Raw genomic sequence first — 16,830 nt, forward strand, 5'->3', positions numbered from 1 at the left:
GATAAAATAACAACAAATTATCTAATACATAAAACACAATGTTGAATACATATTACACAATTACATGAAACGTAAAACACAATGATAAATGCATATAACATAATGAACTAAAACGTAAAACACAATGTGAATACGTATAACACAATGATCTAAAAGTAAAGCACAATGGAAACTACATATCACGCAATGACATGAACGTAATACACAATGATAAGTCGAAAGACAAATTATGAGCATAAAGACACAATGACAAATAAAAAAGACACAATGACATAATCTTTTTTTTAATTGTTATTTTTAATATGAGTATCAATTGATAACAGTAGGGCTGTGCACGATTCGGTTCGACTCGGTTTTTAGGTGAAACCAAAACCGAAAAGTCGGTTTTTCGAATATAAAAACCGTTCGGTTTTTTGTTTTTCGGTTTTTCAGTTTTCGGTTTTTTGGTTTTTTTCGGTTTCGGTTCGTTTATAATCGGTTTTTGTTACGTGTGTAGAAATTGCAAAAAAATTCCAAAATAATAAAAATGCATATTAGATTCAAAACACAAAAATAGCCATTTGTTACATGGAACCAAACGAATACAAACTTGCAAGAGTACTAGAGTTTAAAATTCAACAAAGTTCTTAATCAAAAAACACTAAAAGTTTAGTTCCAATCTTCATTCTTCATCTTATTCATCTTCAAAGTTTACTCCCAATCTTCATTATCTTCATAATCTTCATCACCATTAATGGTAGATCATTTTAGTGTTTTGTTTCCGGTCATAACATCTAAAAATAACACATTATAATTGTATTAATATTTAAGTAAAAACACATATCGGTTCGGTTCGGTTTTTTAAAAATGAAAAACCGAACCGAAACCGAAATTTCAGTTTTTAAAAAAACAAAAAATTAACCGTCGGTTATCGCTTCGGTTCTTTCGGTTCGGGCTTTTCGGTTAATTCCGTTTCCTGCTCGCCCCTAGATAACACAATGCATAAAAAAACCCAATTAGAAATCATAATAAACAACCAATAACACAATATAAGGAACCCATTAATATTTTTTAGATAATAAGATGATACTCATATTAAAGACAAAAAATGCTTGTTCTTATGGTGAAATATTTTTTTAAAAAATAATGTTACATGAAAAAGTTATGGACGTTTTAAAATGATGGGGAAATTGATATGTATCTTGCATGTGAAAGGAGAAAGTCGGAAAATTAGCATATGCCTTGCATTTGGAAAGAGAAAATCAATAAAAATGGATTATTATATTTATGCCATTCTCATCAATTTATTATTTTAAATTTATCTTCACAATTCAAATATAACATTAATGGATTATATTTCTTCTCACACTTCTTATTTTTGTTGTCCTTTGTAATTTAACTTTACTCTACTTTAATAAAATTAGATTAAAATCAATGTGATCATCAGTGTACTGAGGAACTACCTGTGTCTTCTTAATATCTTTCAAACTCTGATCTTTCACAAACACAACATCACGACTTCTTACAAGCTTCTTTGAACCCGGATCATATAGCCTGTATCCAAACTCATCTTGCCTATAACCAAGAAATATACACTGTCTAGACTTCACATCAAGCTTTGATCTTTCATCTTTGGGAATATGCACAAATGCTTTGCATCTAAAGACCCGCAAATTACGATATGAAACATCTTTGCCACTCCAAACCCTGTCTGGAACATCATTATGCAAAGTAATACAAGGAGTAAGATTAATAACATGTACTGCTGTATTTAAAGCTTCACCCCAAAAGGAATTAGGCGACCATGCATGTGAAAGCAAACACTTAAACCTTTCAACCAACGTTCTGTTCATCCGTTTTGCTAAACCGTTCAACTATGGTGTCTTTGGAGGTGGCCTTTGGTGTCGAATACCCTTCTCTCTACAATAAGCATTGAAACGACCAATATATTCACCTCCATTGTCTATTTGAATACACTTGAGCTTCTTCCCAGTTTGTCTCTAAACTAAGGCATGAAACTGCTTAAACACATCAAATAACTGATCTTTAGACTTCAAAGTACAAACCCATACCTTCCTCGATTGATCATCAATAAATGTGACAAAATATAAGCAGCCCCCAAGTGTTCTAGTCTTCATAGGACCACATACATCTGAATGCACCAAGTCGAGTATACTTTCTTTTCTATGAGGCGGATGACTATGAAAAGAAACTCTCTTTTTCTTACCATTCATACAATGAGAACACTTCTTTAAATGCACATCTTTCACACCGGACATGGCATTTTTCTTCAACAATATGGACATTCCCTTTTCACTCATATGAGCAAGTCTCTTATGCCACATATCAATCACATCAGAATTCGTCAATGAATGAACCGAGTCTCTGGAAATCTTTGGATGTGCCATGTATACCTTTGAAGTTCTTTCACCTCTTGCCACGATCAACGAACCACGGGTGAGTTTCCAAATTCCACCATCAAAAGTACTGTGGAAACCATCATTTCATCTAATGTTTCTACGGAGATCAAATTAAATCTAATATCTGGAACATATTTTACATTATGTAAAACCAACTCCATCCCAGTATCAAACTTCAAGAAAACATCCCCAACACCAACAATCTTTGATAGCCCATTATTACCCATCTTGACATTCCCAAAATCACCAGAAGTATAAGATGAATAAAAATCCCTTTGTGATGTCACATGACAAGTAGCACCACTGTCAACAACCCAACTCAAATCATCACGTGCAATGTTCACCCTTTCATAATCACAACAAATATGAAATTCTTCGGTGGCAGTGTTAGTTTCGGAAGTACCTTCATCACCGTTGTCTTTCTTGTGGTTGTTCTTTTTATTGTTGTAATTAGCCTTCTTGTTCTCCTTTTTCAATTGTCTGCAGAATTTTACTGTGTGCCCTTTTCTACCACAATGATAGCACTCAAAATCTTCGAACTTCCCTTTAGACTTACTGCGATGCTTTGATCTATTACTCAGACCTCTACTATGACTTCTCCCCTACTTTCGAAAACTAAGGCATCTGAATGTGAAGAGGAACCTTGTGACTTTCTTCTCATCTCTTCATTTATAATACTACCTTTAGCCAATTGCATAGTAAAAATATCGTTTGCTGCGAAGTTGGACAACGATGTCCTAAAAGTCTCCCAAGAATTCGGTAACGTACCAAGAAGCCATGAACCTTGTATCTCGTCTTCAAACTTAATACCCGTACCTACTTAATACCCATACCTACAAGCTGATTAATAACACCCTGAAAAGCATTCAAATGATCACTAACAGGCGTACCATTACGGTATTTCAAGTTTATCAACTGTTTAATCAAGAACAACTTATTGTTCCCGGTCTTCCAAGCATATAATTCTTCAATCTTGGTCCATAAAGTACGAGCATGAGTCTCCCCACAAATATGGTTCAAAACATTATCATCAACCCACTGCCGAATATACCCACAAACCTTTCTATGCAAAGTATTCCACTCTTCAACAGTTTTATCTTCAGGTTTATCGGTAGTGAACACTGATAAATGATAATCCTTCACGTAAAGAAGGTCTTCCATTTTGTCTTTCCAAACATGATAATTAGGACCATTCAAATTCACCATCCTACTTGTATTAGCTTTCATCGTTCAAACAAGTCTTAACCCAAGAACAAGAGCCGAAGCTCTGATACCACTCTGTTGGGTAAAACGACCACCTAGTCACGAACGGTAAACAAAAATTGTGGAATTAATCTTCGTTTGGCTAAACTTTTTCCCGACCTGAATGAACCAATGAGGATGCAAACAAATAGGGTAATTTAAAAGTAAAAGTGACACAAAAATTTTAGCGTGGAAAACCTCTCAAGGCGAGAGTAAAAACCACGGGATTACTAGAGCCGCTTCAAATCTACTATCACCAATAATAGCAATACAAAGTCTTCTCTAGGTAAAACTAGAGGCATACATCATCATATACTTGGTTCAAACAATCTTCAAGTATATGGAATTAAATATAGAAAGTAACGAGTAAGAGGTATCACCACGAGAGAATATATCAATCTCTGGAACGTCTCTTATCTTCACCAAAACACCAAAATAATTTGGAGCAAAATTTTCTTCTTTCTTGTTTCTGTTGTGTTGACAGAAAGGTAATCACCAAAAATTGGTTCTTCTTGTGTCGGTTAAAAATATAATACAAAATCCCAAACAAAATAAACCTATTTATTTTGTTACTAATTCCTTCTCGTCCAAGACATCACAAAAACCCACTCAAAGCCCACTCAACTTCATCTTATGGTCACGGGACCCAACCAAAACAAATTTGATTATTTATCTTTTTATTTTTTTCTTTTATTATTAAATAATAATAATAATATAACCCATGAAAAGATAATATTTGTTAGGCTTTCTCATGGGCAAAAATACCCCAATAGCATTGGCATTTGCATATAATAATCGATTATGTTTTTCTAAATAAATCACGTGAGACTAATTTATTTATACTTTTATGTAAATAGTTTTATAAATTGAAATGGCTATCTAATGAACCTCCTAGGTGGGGTAAAATATTTTATTTATAAAACATTGCAAGTCTTGTTTGTAATTAGATGTTAAACATCTTGAAGATCCTAAAGTTCCTCTTGCCAGAAGTTCTATTAATAAACTAATAATAATGAATTTTAGTAAAACTCTAAATTGAAATATATCAAATTGTCATGTCTACTTAAGGACAACTTACAATTGTTTTGCTTACTTATCGGCTATTAAGGTACAGATTTTGTTTCTCTTTACTCGTAGTGTAAATTCTATTTCATTTTATACTAGGTGTTCGTCACTTTGTAGTGTGGCCCCTTTCGTTACCATTTAGTTACAGTTTGTGTTCGGTTTATTTATTTGTTTATTTGTTATGTTATATATTTATTTCTGTAACATGCAATAGATTATATATTTTGTACTCGTTATTGCATGTCCCGTTAGTAGTATTTTTGTTGCATATTTATATGAAATTAACTTTTGTACTCTGTCACCCAAGCATGTCTGAAATGTCGTATAAGAGTCAAAGGCATGCACTTATCATGACAGTGCGTAATAAAATTTCACGGCGTCTCTAGCTTGTGCTTGTGTAGCACTTTGGCTCCTAGAGGCGTATAGATCGATCTTAGCTCTGAGTTTGTGTTTATTATGTGGAGATGGAATAATGGGTGCACGCAACGCTAACCGTCTCATAGGTGCATGGACTAGCTAGCTGTGTACCAGTCTGTTCTGTTTAGGCTCATGGGTGTTTCCTTCTCACGTGACTTTTGAGTTCTTGATATGTGTAGTTGCGTGATTTGATGTGTGTATATGTTCTGATATGTTTCTGTATGTGTTTGATTTTGTTCCGCGCCAAGTATCGGATTATGCGTTAGTTTATGTTTAGTATTTTTGTCAGTAAAAAGTTGGTTGCGAATTTGAATCAGAGTTCTTAGACTTACTTTTCCTTCGTTCGTCCTTACATATACTATTATTCTTTCCGTTACAAGGAAATTTTTGACTCAACCGTATTTTCTTTGTTGTGTTTTTCTTAATTGTTCATAGATAATCCAGGACTCGGGGGAATTAGTGATGAGAGAGACTAATGAAGTTCAAGATCTTAAAAGTTAATTCATTTTGGTTTAATAATATGACTTAGGTTGTTTTTGATTTTTTTTTGTTGTATTTAGATTGTGGCTTTGATTTGATATCTATAATATTGACACGCCAGCCTGTTTCGGGTTGGGTTGTTACATTATATCATATACGAATTTAATAACGAAAAAACCAAAAATTGTTAGGGTTTTCAATATATAAAAATCAAAAATTTACATATTGATTTCTACATATATTTGGTTTTCAATATATAAGACGGAATTAATAATAAAATCGATATTTACTTAGGGTTTATCAGATTTTAGTTCATGTCTTCCGTTTAAGATCCAGATTTAGGAAAACATGAAAAATTAATTAATCAACATCGCCCTGATACCACATGTTGATCAGTTCTTCACAATGGTTATGGAAAACATGAATATTATTATAAAACTATAACTGAAACAAACTTGTTATAGCAGAGAGAGTAGCCACGGCTAATGAGAATGATCCAGACAACATGATTGTCAGCTTGGTCGAGGTCTTCTTTAGGATGTATATTAGTGATGGAGATTAGGGTTCTTGACGAAAATCGAAAATATGGAGAGAAAGAGATGAATACGAATTTTAATGTATGTATTAAGCTATGTTATGATGTTAATTAAGCTCCTCCATATATTTATATACACCTAAGGGGAAACCATTGATTAGCAAGAAAGGGTAATATGGTACATCAACAATTACCTAGCTAATATAATAATCTATAATACATATAAACGAAACCCCTAAAATCCTACATGTCGCGATGTGGTCGCTCCCCCTTTTCATAGAAGCCACCGGATTGCTTGATTTTTAAATGAAGGCCTTTCATTGATTTAACCCAAATTCATGGGTATGAGTCTTACCAAAACCAGATAGCTCTTAAACGGGTTATAACATCTCATTAAATTAAAAATTAATCTTACCAATTATTTGATATGAAAATCCTATAAAATAGAGATATACTAAATAATATCTGATTTAAAAAGAAAAATATATTATTTATAATTAATAAACAATTTTATAGTAAAAAAACATAAGCGGATCATGGGTCACCAAATCCAAATAGCTATTAAACAGGTTATAACATATCACTTATTTATGAAACCCTTTCATCATCAAACCCTAAGTATAATATTAACTTTCTTACAATAAAGAAAACTAAAATCCAAAAAATAAATATTAAAAAAGGAAAAATGTAAAACAACCATTCTCTCAAGCCATCAGATTGCTTTATTTTTAAATGAAGGCTTCTCACGCATTTGACTCGAATTCACGGGTAAAAGTTTCACAAAACCCAGATAGCTCTTAAACGGGTTATAACATCTCATTATATTAAAAATTAATCTTATCAAATATTTGATATGAAAATCCTATAAAATAGGGATATACTAAAATTTAATATCCAATTTAAAAAGAAAAAGATATTATTTATAATTAATAAACAATTTTTTAGTAAAAAACATAAGCGGGTCATGGGTCACCAAATTCAGATAGCTTTTAAACGGGTTATAACATATCATTTATTTATGAAACAATTTCATCATCACACCCTAAGTATATTATTAACTTTCTTACAATAAAGAAAATTAAAATCCAAAAAATAAATATTAAAAAACGAAAAATGTAAAACAACCATTCTCTCAAGCCATCAGATTGCTTTATTTGTAAATGAAGGCTTCTCACTCATTTGACCCGAATACACGGGGAAATGTCTCACCAAACTTAGATAGCTCTTAAACGGGTTATAACATCTTATTACATTAAAAATTAATCTCATCAAATATTTGATATGAAAATCCTATAAAATATGGATATACTAAAAATTAATATCCTATTTCATTTAAAAAAATATATTGTTTATAATTAAGAAACAATTTTATAATAAAGAAAATAAACGGGTAATGTGTATCACCAAACCCAGATAGCTTTTTAACCGGATTATAACATATCATTTATTTGTGAAACCATTTTATCATCAAACCTCAAGTATATTAATTACTAACTTTCTTACAATAAATAAAATTAAAATCCACACACACACACACACACATATATATATATATATATATATATATATATATGTATGTATATATATATATGTATGTATTGGGTCATTTCAGAAGTTTTTTTACAACGAGAAGTGCGAGAAGTGACCACAACCAATCATATTTTTTCTTATTAAATTAATTTTTAATTAAATACAAGGTTACATTGGTAATATCCTTGTTTATAATTTTTGTTAACTACTAACTTTGTGTCTACTATTTCAGTTATCAAATAATCCGATCAACAACAGTATTTTTGTCAACAACAATCCCACGTTCTTCATAATCCCATATTCCGAGCAGCAACTAAATCAATCCGAATTTTATATCTATTTCAGATTCATTGTTAACCAAATTCTATAACTATGTCAGATTATGCGGCAACGACGATGTCAATTTCCAATATGAGATTCACCCAGCGGCTGTTATGCCTAATTTCTGCCCTAAATCATTCTCGGTTGCAGTCTATTTGCGAAGTTGCTTATTACAACATGAAGATACGTCTATTCAATACCAGAAACTCCAGGTTTCCTTTAATTTTCTTATATCAATTTCAATTTTAAGCGTAATTTTGGGTTCTCAAAATCAGCCAGTAGTATCATTGTATTTATTAAGTTTCAGTAAAACCAATGGTATATTATTCCAGTCCGTAATGTTGATACTCTGGCATGATTATCATTTAATATACATTGAATGGGATTTTTATTTAATTTTAGTGTTACTTATTTCCATTGTTTTTATGTAAAAAAAATTGTGTAATATTTTTTCTTTTTGTATATCAAATATCAAATTCATTCAATAAGAATTAGAAGATGCTTAACTGAATATAGCATACCATCAATGACCGAGCATGATTATAAGCTCTTGATTTTCCTTAACTTATAATTTTCACCTCTTCATTCTCCACATTATCTCCCTCAAAACAGGTAATTAATATATTGGTAAAATTATTATTCCGGTTACTTGGATGTTCAATTGATCTTGGCTGTTATCAACTTTGATGTCTATATAGGTGCAATGGAAAAGGAATCAACTACACATGCTGCTCAGTCAGCATACCGACTAATGACAATGACAGTAAGTTACACTTACTGATGAAATTGCCCATTTTCTTGTGTATTAAACTTGTATTATAATTTGTAACATTAATATTTGTTTCGTGTCTATATATTGTTGTTTTGTTCATCCATGAAGAGAGTTGTAGTTGTATATACTTATGCTCATATCTTCCTATGTATGGATCCATCTATGTAGGTATGTATGTAAGTGTGTATCTGTGTACCTCTGTTCGGCTGTGTGTGTGTATTTACGTTTCTGTCTGTGTATCTTTGTTTGTAGGTATGCATGTTTGTAGGCTACAGTTTGTTATTTTCGCTTTGTTTTGCTTGTGCCATTTCTTTGTAAACATGATGTTAAGGATTAGTCAAAATTTGATAGAGTTTCCAAATAAACAAATACTTTATTACCTAAAGTCATTCTGAGTTATATCTGTGTAAATCTGTTAGTTTGTTTTTATTCATCAATGTACGTTTCGTGGTTGTGTACCTTTGTTTGTATGTATGCGTTTGCATAGTCTATCTTTTGTTAATTTGTATTTGTTTTGATTGTGTCATTTCTTTATAAACCTGATATTAGTCATAATTGTATACGCTTTTCAATTACCAGCTATTTGTTTACATGGCGTAATTTTGTTCTTTTCAAGCTACCTGATTCGTATGTGTTTGCTTATGTATGTTTGTGTCTGTGTAGCTTTGTTTTTATGCATGTATTTAAGTAGGCTCGTATTTGTTATTTGATGTTTGTTTTTTTTGCTGCATTTATTTATAACATCTTATTAGTCATAATTATTTACACTTTTTAAATACCAGCTTTTTGATTAATTTACGTTATCTTGGCTGTACACTTATCTAGTTTTCAATCTCCATAAACAGTAAGTAGGCACGTTATCGAGTTCCAAACTGTTTTGCTAGAAATTAGCGAAGTTCCTGAGATGCAAACTGTTGTTCCTGAAACCAACGAAACGTTTGTCGGACTGTCGACCGTTCCAAAGGTTATCAACCATGAACGTAAGACTAACCAACTTTAATTTAGTTTCATCAACTTTCATTTAATGTATTTTACTATTATGATTATGATTATTATTGTTATTATTATTATTATTAGTATTATTGTTATCCAATTATTAGTTTTATGTTTGATTTTTGAATTTGTATTATATGCAGAAATGGAGCAACCTACGTATTTATTCTCACCTGATGGGACAAAACTATTCATTCCAAATGTTCCATGAGAAGAAAAGCCTTCAATTGGGCAACAATTTAAAACATGGGAGGACGCTGTTGTTATGTGCAAGGCATATGCAGCCAAAGCTGGTTTCGATATAAGGAAGTCAACCAAAACATGGACAAAAGGTGCCATTTCTCACAGATATATGGTATGCAGCAAGGCTGGTAGCCCATGTTTCAAAGATTTAGATACCATGGACACATCAGCGTCATCTACAAAGCGATGCTACACCAATATAAAGGTACAGGTTGCAATGCATGCACCAAACTTAAAGTTATAGCAAGCTCTGCGGGATCCGAGGTTTATCATTTTATAGAGTCTCACAATCATGGTCTTGTTAGTGACTATAATATGGATTTCACACGAGGAAGAAGACAGCTACAGTTCTCAGACAAGGAATTTATCCAACGTCTTCAAACTACGGGTTTCAGTCCAACCGTTGCTCACCGTGTCCAATCATCTTTGAAGGGTGGCCAGCACATGGTCACGGGATCTAGGAATGATTTTAAGAACCATGCTCGCAATGTTAGGGCTTGTATTGCTGATGCGGATGCACAAATGATTGTATGTAGGTTTAACCACAACGTGATTCATTTGGAGGATTTTTATTTTCAATACAAAGTTGTCGATGGTGTGCTAAGGTCTATATTCTGGTGTAACGGCATATCTAAATGCAACTACAGTTTGTTCGGTGAAGTGTTAGCTTTTGATGCTACCTACACAACTAACACGTATCGATCCTGTTATTATATATTTATCCACATTCTTTATCACTATTGTATATCCCTTCATTTTTTAATGCAGGCATAAGATGACTTTTGTCCCTTTCACGGGCGTGGATTGCCACAAGAAATGTGTTACCTTCGGTGCAGGCTTGATATATAATGAGACAATCGATTCTTACCAGTGGTTACTAGATGCGTTCCTCACAGCTCATGGAAAGCAGCCCAGGTTGGTCTTGACAGATCAGGATGCAGCTATGAAACAAGCGGTTTCATCTGTTTTGACGGAATCAACACATCGACTGTGCATGTGGCATGTAACAAATAAAATACCCGTTAAGGTGCGTATATGCCTTTCATTACAATGTCCAGTTTCGTTTTTAAAATCTTATGTTATGTCTTGTTCATTTATTTTTTTAAATGCACTTACTAAACGTTAATTAGAAATCAATTGTACTATTGTTTTATTGCATCTTATTGTGTTATTATTTTAAGATTTCATGTAACTACGCAGCTCTGATCGACTCTACAAAACACATCAGGCACATTATACTTTCTTTTTTCAGCCCACATATCTGGGGTCTCACTTTAAACATACCAAGCCACATTTTTTAAAACTTACCATGTTATGTGACTACCATATTATATACATCATATTCTTCCTATCACATCAAACTCATTCTTCAATTGTTGTCTTTTTATAATATTGTTTATTTAAAGCTGAAGGGCGAGTTGCAGCTTAATGAAACCATCAGATGTCGTGTAAACAAGCTAGTTTGGAACGTATTCATCAAGCCAGAGACCTTTGAATCCAGATGGCACGATTTGATTAATGAGTTCAACTTAAGCGAAAACAAATGGTAAAAGGACATGTTTGTTATTCGAGAAAGTTGGGTACCGACTTACTTTAGAGAGTTGCCAATGTGTTGTTTGATGAAGACGACTTCTAGGTGTGAGAGTTCCAACTCACAATTCAAAGTGTATTCTAGCCCAGGTAACAATCTAGTACAATTCATGAACTGCTTTGAAATGCCATTGAATTCTCAAAGGCACGTGCAACGCGATTTGCAAAATGATACTACAACAAAGGCACCACCATTACAGACCCGTTTGCCAATCGAGCGCCACGCGTCGTATGTCTACACTATAACAATTTTCAAAGAGGTTCAGAAAGAGATTATAAAGGGATTATATAACTGTGCACGTTCTCGTATTGAGTCAGAAGACGGAATAAATACTCATTTCATCAATCACAAAGACAAATGGAATGGTTTTGTTGGTGAAATTAAGGTTCGTATTCTCACCACATTACACCATAAACTATGCTTCTGCTGTTTATACTTTAATGTCATTCACTCGCCCTTTTCCAATGTGTGTTGCATGTCACTCACAATCTCACTGACAACACATTTTCATGCTCCTGTAAGTCATTCACTCGCATTGGCTACCTTTGTAGACACATCTTCGCTGTCTTCCAGATCGAGCTAATTGATGAAATCCCTGATAAATACATCCCATCCCGGTGGAGGAGTGATGTGCTGCCATCGTCAATTTTCAATATTGAATCCAGATAGGTGTTCCACTCGACGAAAGAACTAAACTAAGGCAACAGTTTTTGTCTCTAACCAACCACTGTGCGGACCGTGCACGAGGTAACCTAGAACTTCTTCGTTCGTTGGTCGACCAAATGCAACAGATGAAGGATAAGATTTGGGAGAGAATTCCTACAGAGCCATTGTATAACAGCAACTCTGTCATCATCCAAGATTTAATTGGATACCAAATACCCGAAAAAATCACAATAACTCCACCAACGGGCATTCGAAATAAGGGTTCCGGATCACGCAAGCGCAAGACGGGTCCAGGTGAGGCAACCAAAAAGAAAAGCAAGAAACCTAAAAGGTTTGGTAAAAAATGCAACAAACGCGTTCATGGTCAAGACTCACGTAACCATGAAAAAGTTATGCAAGAAAAGGAACGTCAGCGAAAAGAAAGGGAGCAACGGCGAAAAGAAAGGGACCAATTGAGGAAAGGTAAAGCTGCAGTGATGGACAATCAAGCTTAGAAATATGTTGAAGCCGACTATACCGATTACACCACGGAAAGTGACTCATCCGAAGACTCTGATGGCAGCCACGCTACCGACTCAAGTTTCGAAGAATAAAACTTATTTGGATATTTGCAATTTGTTTTCTCTTTTGGATTTGAAGGAACATCACATGACTTTTTGTCCTCTTATTTTTCCCATTAACTGCTTTTTTTTCACTATCTTGTCTTAGTTTTTTTAAATAATAGTAGCATAAAACTTCTTTATTTACAAACATGTAACCATATGCAAGTTCTACTTATGTATTACATCTACATTATGTGTCTCTCACTCTCAACTGATTCGCGCACACTTAAATCTCTCATAATTAACTACCTTGTCTATACTACCATCTAACTAACACCTCTAGTTTCACCAAACCAACGTGTTCAACAGGTTACATATATCTGTGTAACATCTGTGTCTCACTCACCGTGTCTGTTTGCTCACACTCGTATATCTTCAACTCCACAAATTACACATTCCATTTTGCAAACTGCTTACTTAAAAACTTACAATTGCACCTACCGGGTATCTATAATTCCAGAAATGTACATGCCATTTCTCTATTTTTTCATATATGTGAAGCCACACATTTGGTATGCGCCTACCTACTTGGTCGCATATGAGATTCAATGGTCGTGTATTCGATGTGCGCTTACGTAAGCATACAACATCTCCTGTGTCTGCTTCAATTGTCATTATTATGTCGATATGACTGATTATCGCAGGCATTCAGTTCAGGTATCAAAACACGTCTCCACCCACATGTTCACATTTACATCTAATTGCTTATGTACTTATCCACGCATAGGCCTTAACTCATTACTTGTTATCTCACATCCTGGTGTATGCACACATATAGGAAGACACGTACGATCCATCTTGGGGGATGCTGGTTCGTTTAATATTTCTAGCTGACTTATCAAACCACCCCGGTGTCCACCTACCAAACTTGTCATGTCTGTACGCGTAACTAGCTTTGTCCAACATGGTGTATGAATCTACTAACGTATTTGCGTAGCTGTTTGTTTCATTATAGATGCTTGTTTTATCTACTATTATCTATACATGTTTTACATGCCACTAGCTTGTATCATCGCCCGTATCATGAGCCTTTTAGTTTCGCATCTGCGTTCACGACGTAACTTCTGGGGTGTAACCGCAATCCAAGGCGCAAAAAACTTGTCCTCCACTCATATGTAACTACGCGTTCATACGTCCCTATGAACATTGCCACGTATGTCGGGGTTTTTCCTACATATGTCTTGAATGTTCATGTGACAGTATGTTAAGCTACGACACGCGCCCACACCAACTTCTAACCAAAAACACATCCAGGTGAATGTAGTCACGACACAACTGTTTCTGGATGTCACTATTTCCTCCTAAGTATCAACTTATGCGTCACATATTAGTTGAACTGCATTTAACGCCGTCTTATTCTATGTAACACCACTTTATAGTTGAACTATATTAAACGCCTCCAGGACATGGTATATCACATATTATCAAAGTATATGCGACAGTTCATTAGATCACCATGTTGTGTTTCATAAATTCCAACTTCATAAATTCCAACACATATATGTTTCATAAATTCCAACTTCATAATCAACCTTAAATCCCATAACATTAACCAATGACAACATCGTGTCATCAAAATCCAGCCTTCGAACACGGCTTAAACATCATAAACACCTACATCATCCTATATAAACTTATTATCCAGCCAAAATAAAGCAGACTTAACAGCCGCTTCCAAAACGTAGTTTAACCATAAATGCATAAAACAAAATACCATAAAACAAAACACCATAAACCAAAAGACCTTCAACCGTTGATACTTTCCTTCAAGTCAACAATCATCATTCTTCCACCACCGATTCCTCGATATTACTTTTTAAGCTTGTTTATGCTGGAAAACAGAATCTTGGCTGTGAACTTTATCCTTAGGCTGAGTAACACCTTTTTATTCTTCACCGACACATCCCCTAGGCCACAACAGCAGCTCGCCCCTCCCTTGAAAGTCTCCATATGCCTCATGCTTAACAACCCGGATTCTTCTTTATCGTTTCGTGTACACTTTAACTTCAGCCACTTTGGTTCCACCCCATCCATTGGAATTGCTTTAGGATGATCAACAATTATCATATAACTCACAAGAAACTCCTTCTACATGTAATAAAACACACAACTTACTTTACAATCATAAACTTCATCATCAACAATTAAAAAACCAAAAACATACTAACTTTGAATTGAAATGATACTAACCAGTGCACTAACTGTACTCTTGCACCTACTAACATACTCCTAGTCATGCTTCATCGCTGTTCTCGACCGGCGCTTGTTTGACGACTTATCAAGACCGTCTATGACAACAATTTCTAGATTCTTCACATCAAAACACAGCAAATAGTGGTGATCCCGCGACACAACTGGTACAACAATCATATCATATGGTCTTATATGTAGTTTTGTCGAATCGTTCTTAACCGCGCGCCTAACACCATCTTTTATCATGTCAACACCCGCCAAGAAATTCACATCTTCAAATCCAATGCCAATTTCATCCTGAAAGTTTAAATACCAGATACTAAATAAAACTAGTAAACTACTTAGTCGATGCAAACTTTATAATAGTCCATCGATCATCACTTACTAGACCATAACATACTAGTTTATACAACTACTTTACGTACCATCCAACAACCACAAATTCCTAATCCACTAAACCCAATACATACACATATTTTTTCTGCCATAACTTGTGTCTTTTTATATCACCAGACCATCTAAAATGGCGCTGTAACAGATACATAAGACTAGACCATCTAATAATGGCGATGTAACAGACCATCTAACACCCATGACACACATAATCAAGACAAATGAACAGCAGACATGCGGACATCATACATGGTACATACGAGTAGACTGACTTACAAGATCGATAGGTCCAAGAAATAAATGATACGGTGATGAATCGCTCCTATTTGCCTCCCCATCATTCAACACCATTGCGAAACATGAGATTACATTGCTACTAATCAGCATGTTTGGCTGAAGCGTCTCAAACGCACCTCGTATCCCTATCACCCCGTCATCAGTCAGAAACACTTTTTCCCTGCAAAAAAAAACACGACTTTATTAAAACCATAAACGGTTACACATTCACTTAAAATGCATTCCATCAAAAAAACTCACGTTTCTGGACCGCCTGTCCTATCTATGTATCTCCACACTAGTGTCTCATATTTATCCTCTTTACTTGCTATGTCCACTGGCCTATACAAATACGGCGATCTAAGCCGGTAACTCTGACGTGTTTCTCTTTTATCCCTGGCGATACCTTTACCTTTCATGCCAATCCTTTTTGACAACTTACTCAACGGTATGTGCTCTGTATCACTATCAATCACCCGTGTTTCTTCATTTGGTGGTGTCCTAAAATCATCAGGCACCTTCGTTGTATCAGTTTTTTCGGTGGTTGGTGTATTCAAAACGGATCCTTCATCTACTTGAGTCATACCCAAACTAAACGAAGGCTTAGGAACATATCCCTTGCTTACCAGCACCACATCCATTTCCCCCCCTTCCCGTAACAATTCCACCATCATTTCCAAGCCCGCTTCCATTCCCACCAGCACTGTACTTGTCCGCATTATCGCACAACTCCTTTACAACTTCAGGATCATCCCAAAATTGTGAGCAATCAACGCCTCCATGACCTGTACTACGAGCTTCTTTAAACTGCCCCACATCATCTTCACATGTTACACTGACATTCTGCTTATCTAATTCATCCGTACTACGCTTTTCACGATTTCCACCTGTTTTAGCGGTTTTTGCAGCCCGCACATCTAACAAAGTATCACCTTCTCTTGTACCGGCACATATTCCCACATCATTAATCCATTCACACTGTGATTGAACAACATCAACGTACTTGTTAAAAAGTTCATCCAGATCACCTTTACGAGGATACTCAGCAAGCGCTACGCTCATAAACGTCTCGAATTCTTCTTTGCATCTACACATCATGGATAACGCGTCCC

The 16,830-nt window shown here is 34.7% G+C and overlaps 1 pseudogene; it reads left to right on the forward strand.

Moving 5' to 3' along the window:
* Positions 1 to 9,665: 9,665 nt before the first annotated feature.
* On the forward strand, positions 9,666 to 12,748 carry LOC143570046 (protein FAR1-RELATED SEQUENCE 5-like; annotated as a pseudogene).
* Positions 12,749 to 16,830: the final 4,082 nt, after the last annotated feature.

This window comes from Bidens hawaiensis, unplaced genomic scaffold (assembly GCF_021521415.1).
Source record: "Bidens hawaiensis isolate Kalapana, Puna unplaced genomic scaffold, B.hawaiensis_p1.1 tig00001269_1, whole genome shotgun sequence".
Lineage (NCBI taxonomy): Eukaryota > Viridiplantae > Streptophyta > Magnoliopsida > Asterales > Asteraceae > Bidens > Bidens hawaiensis.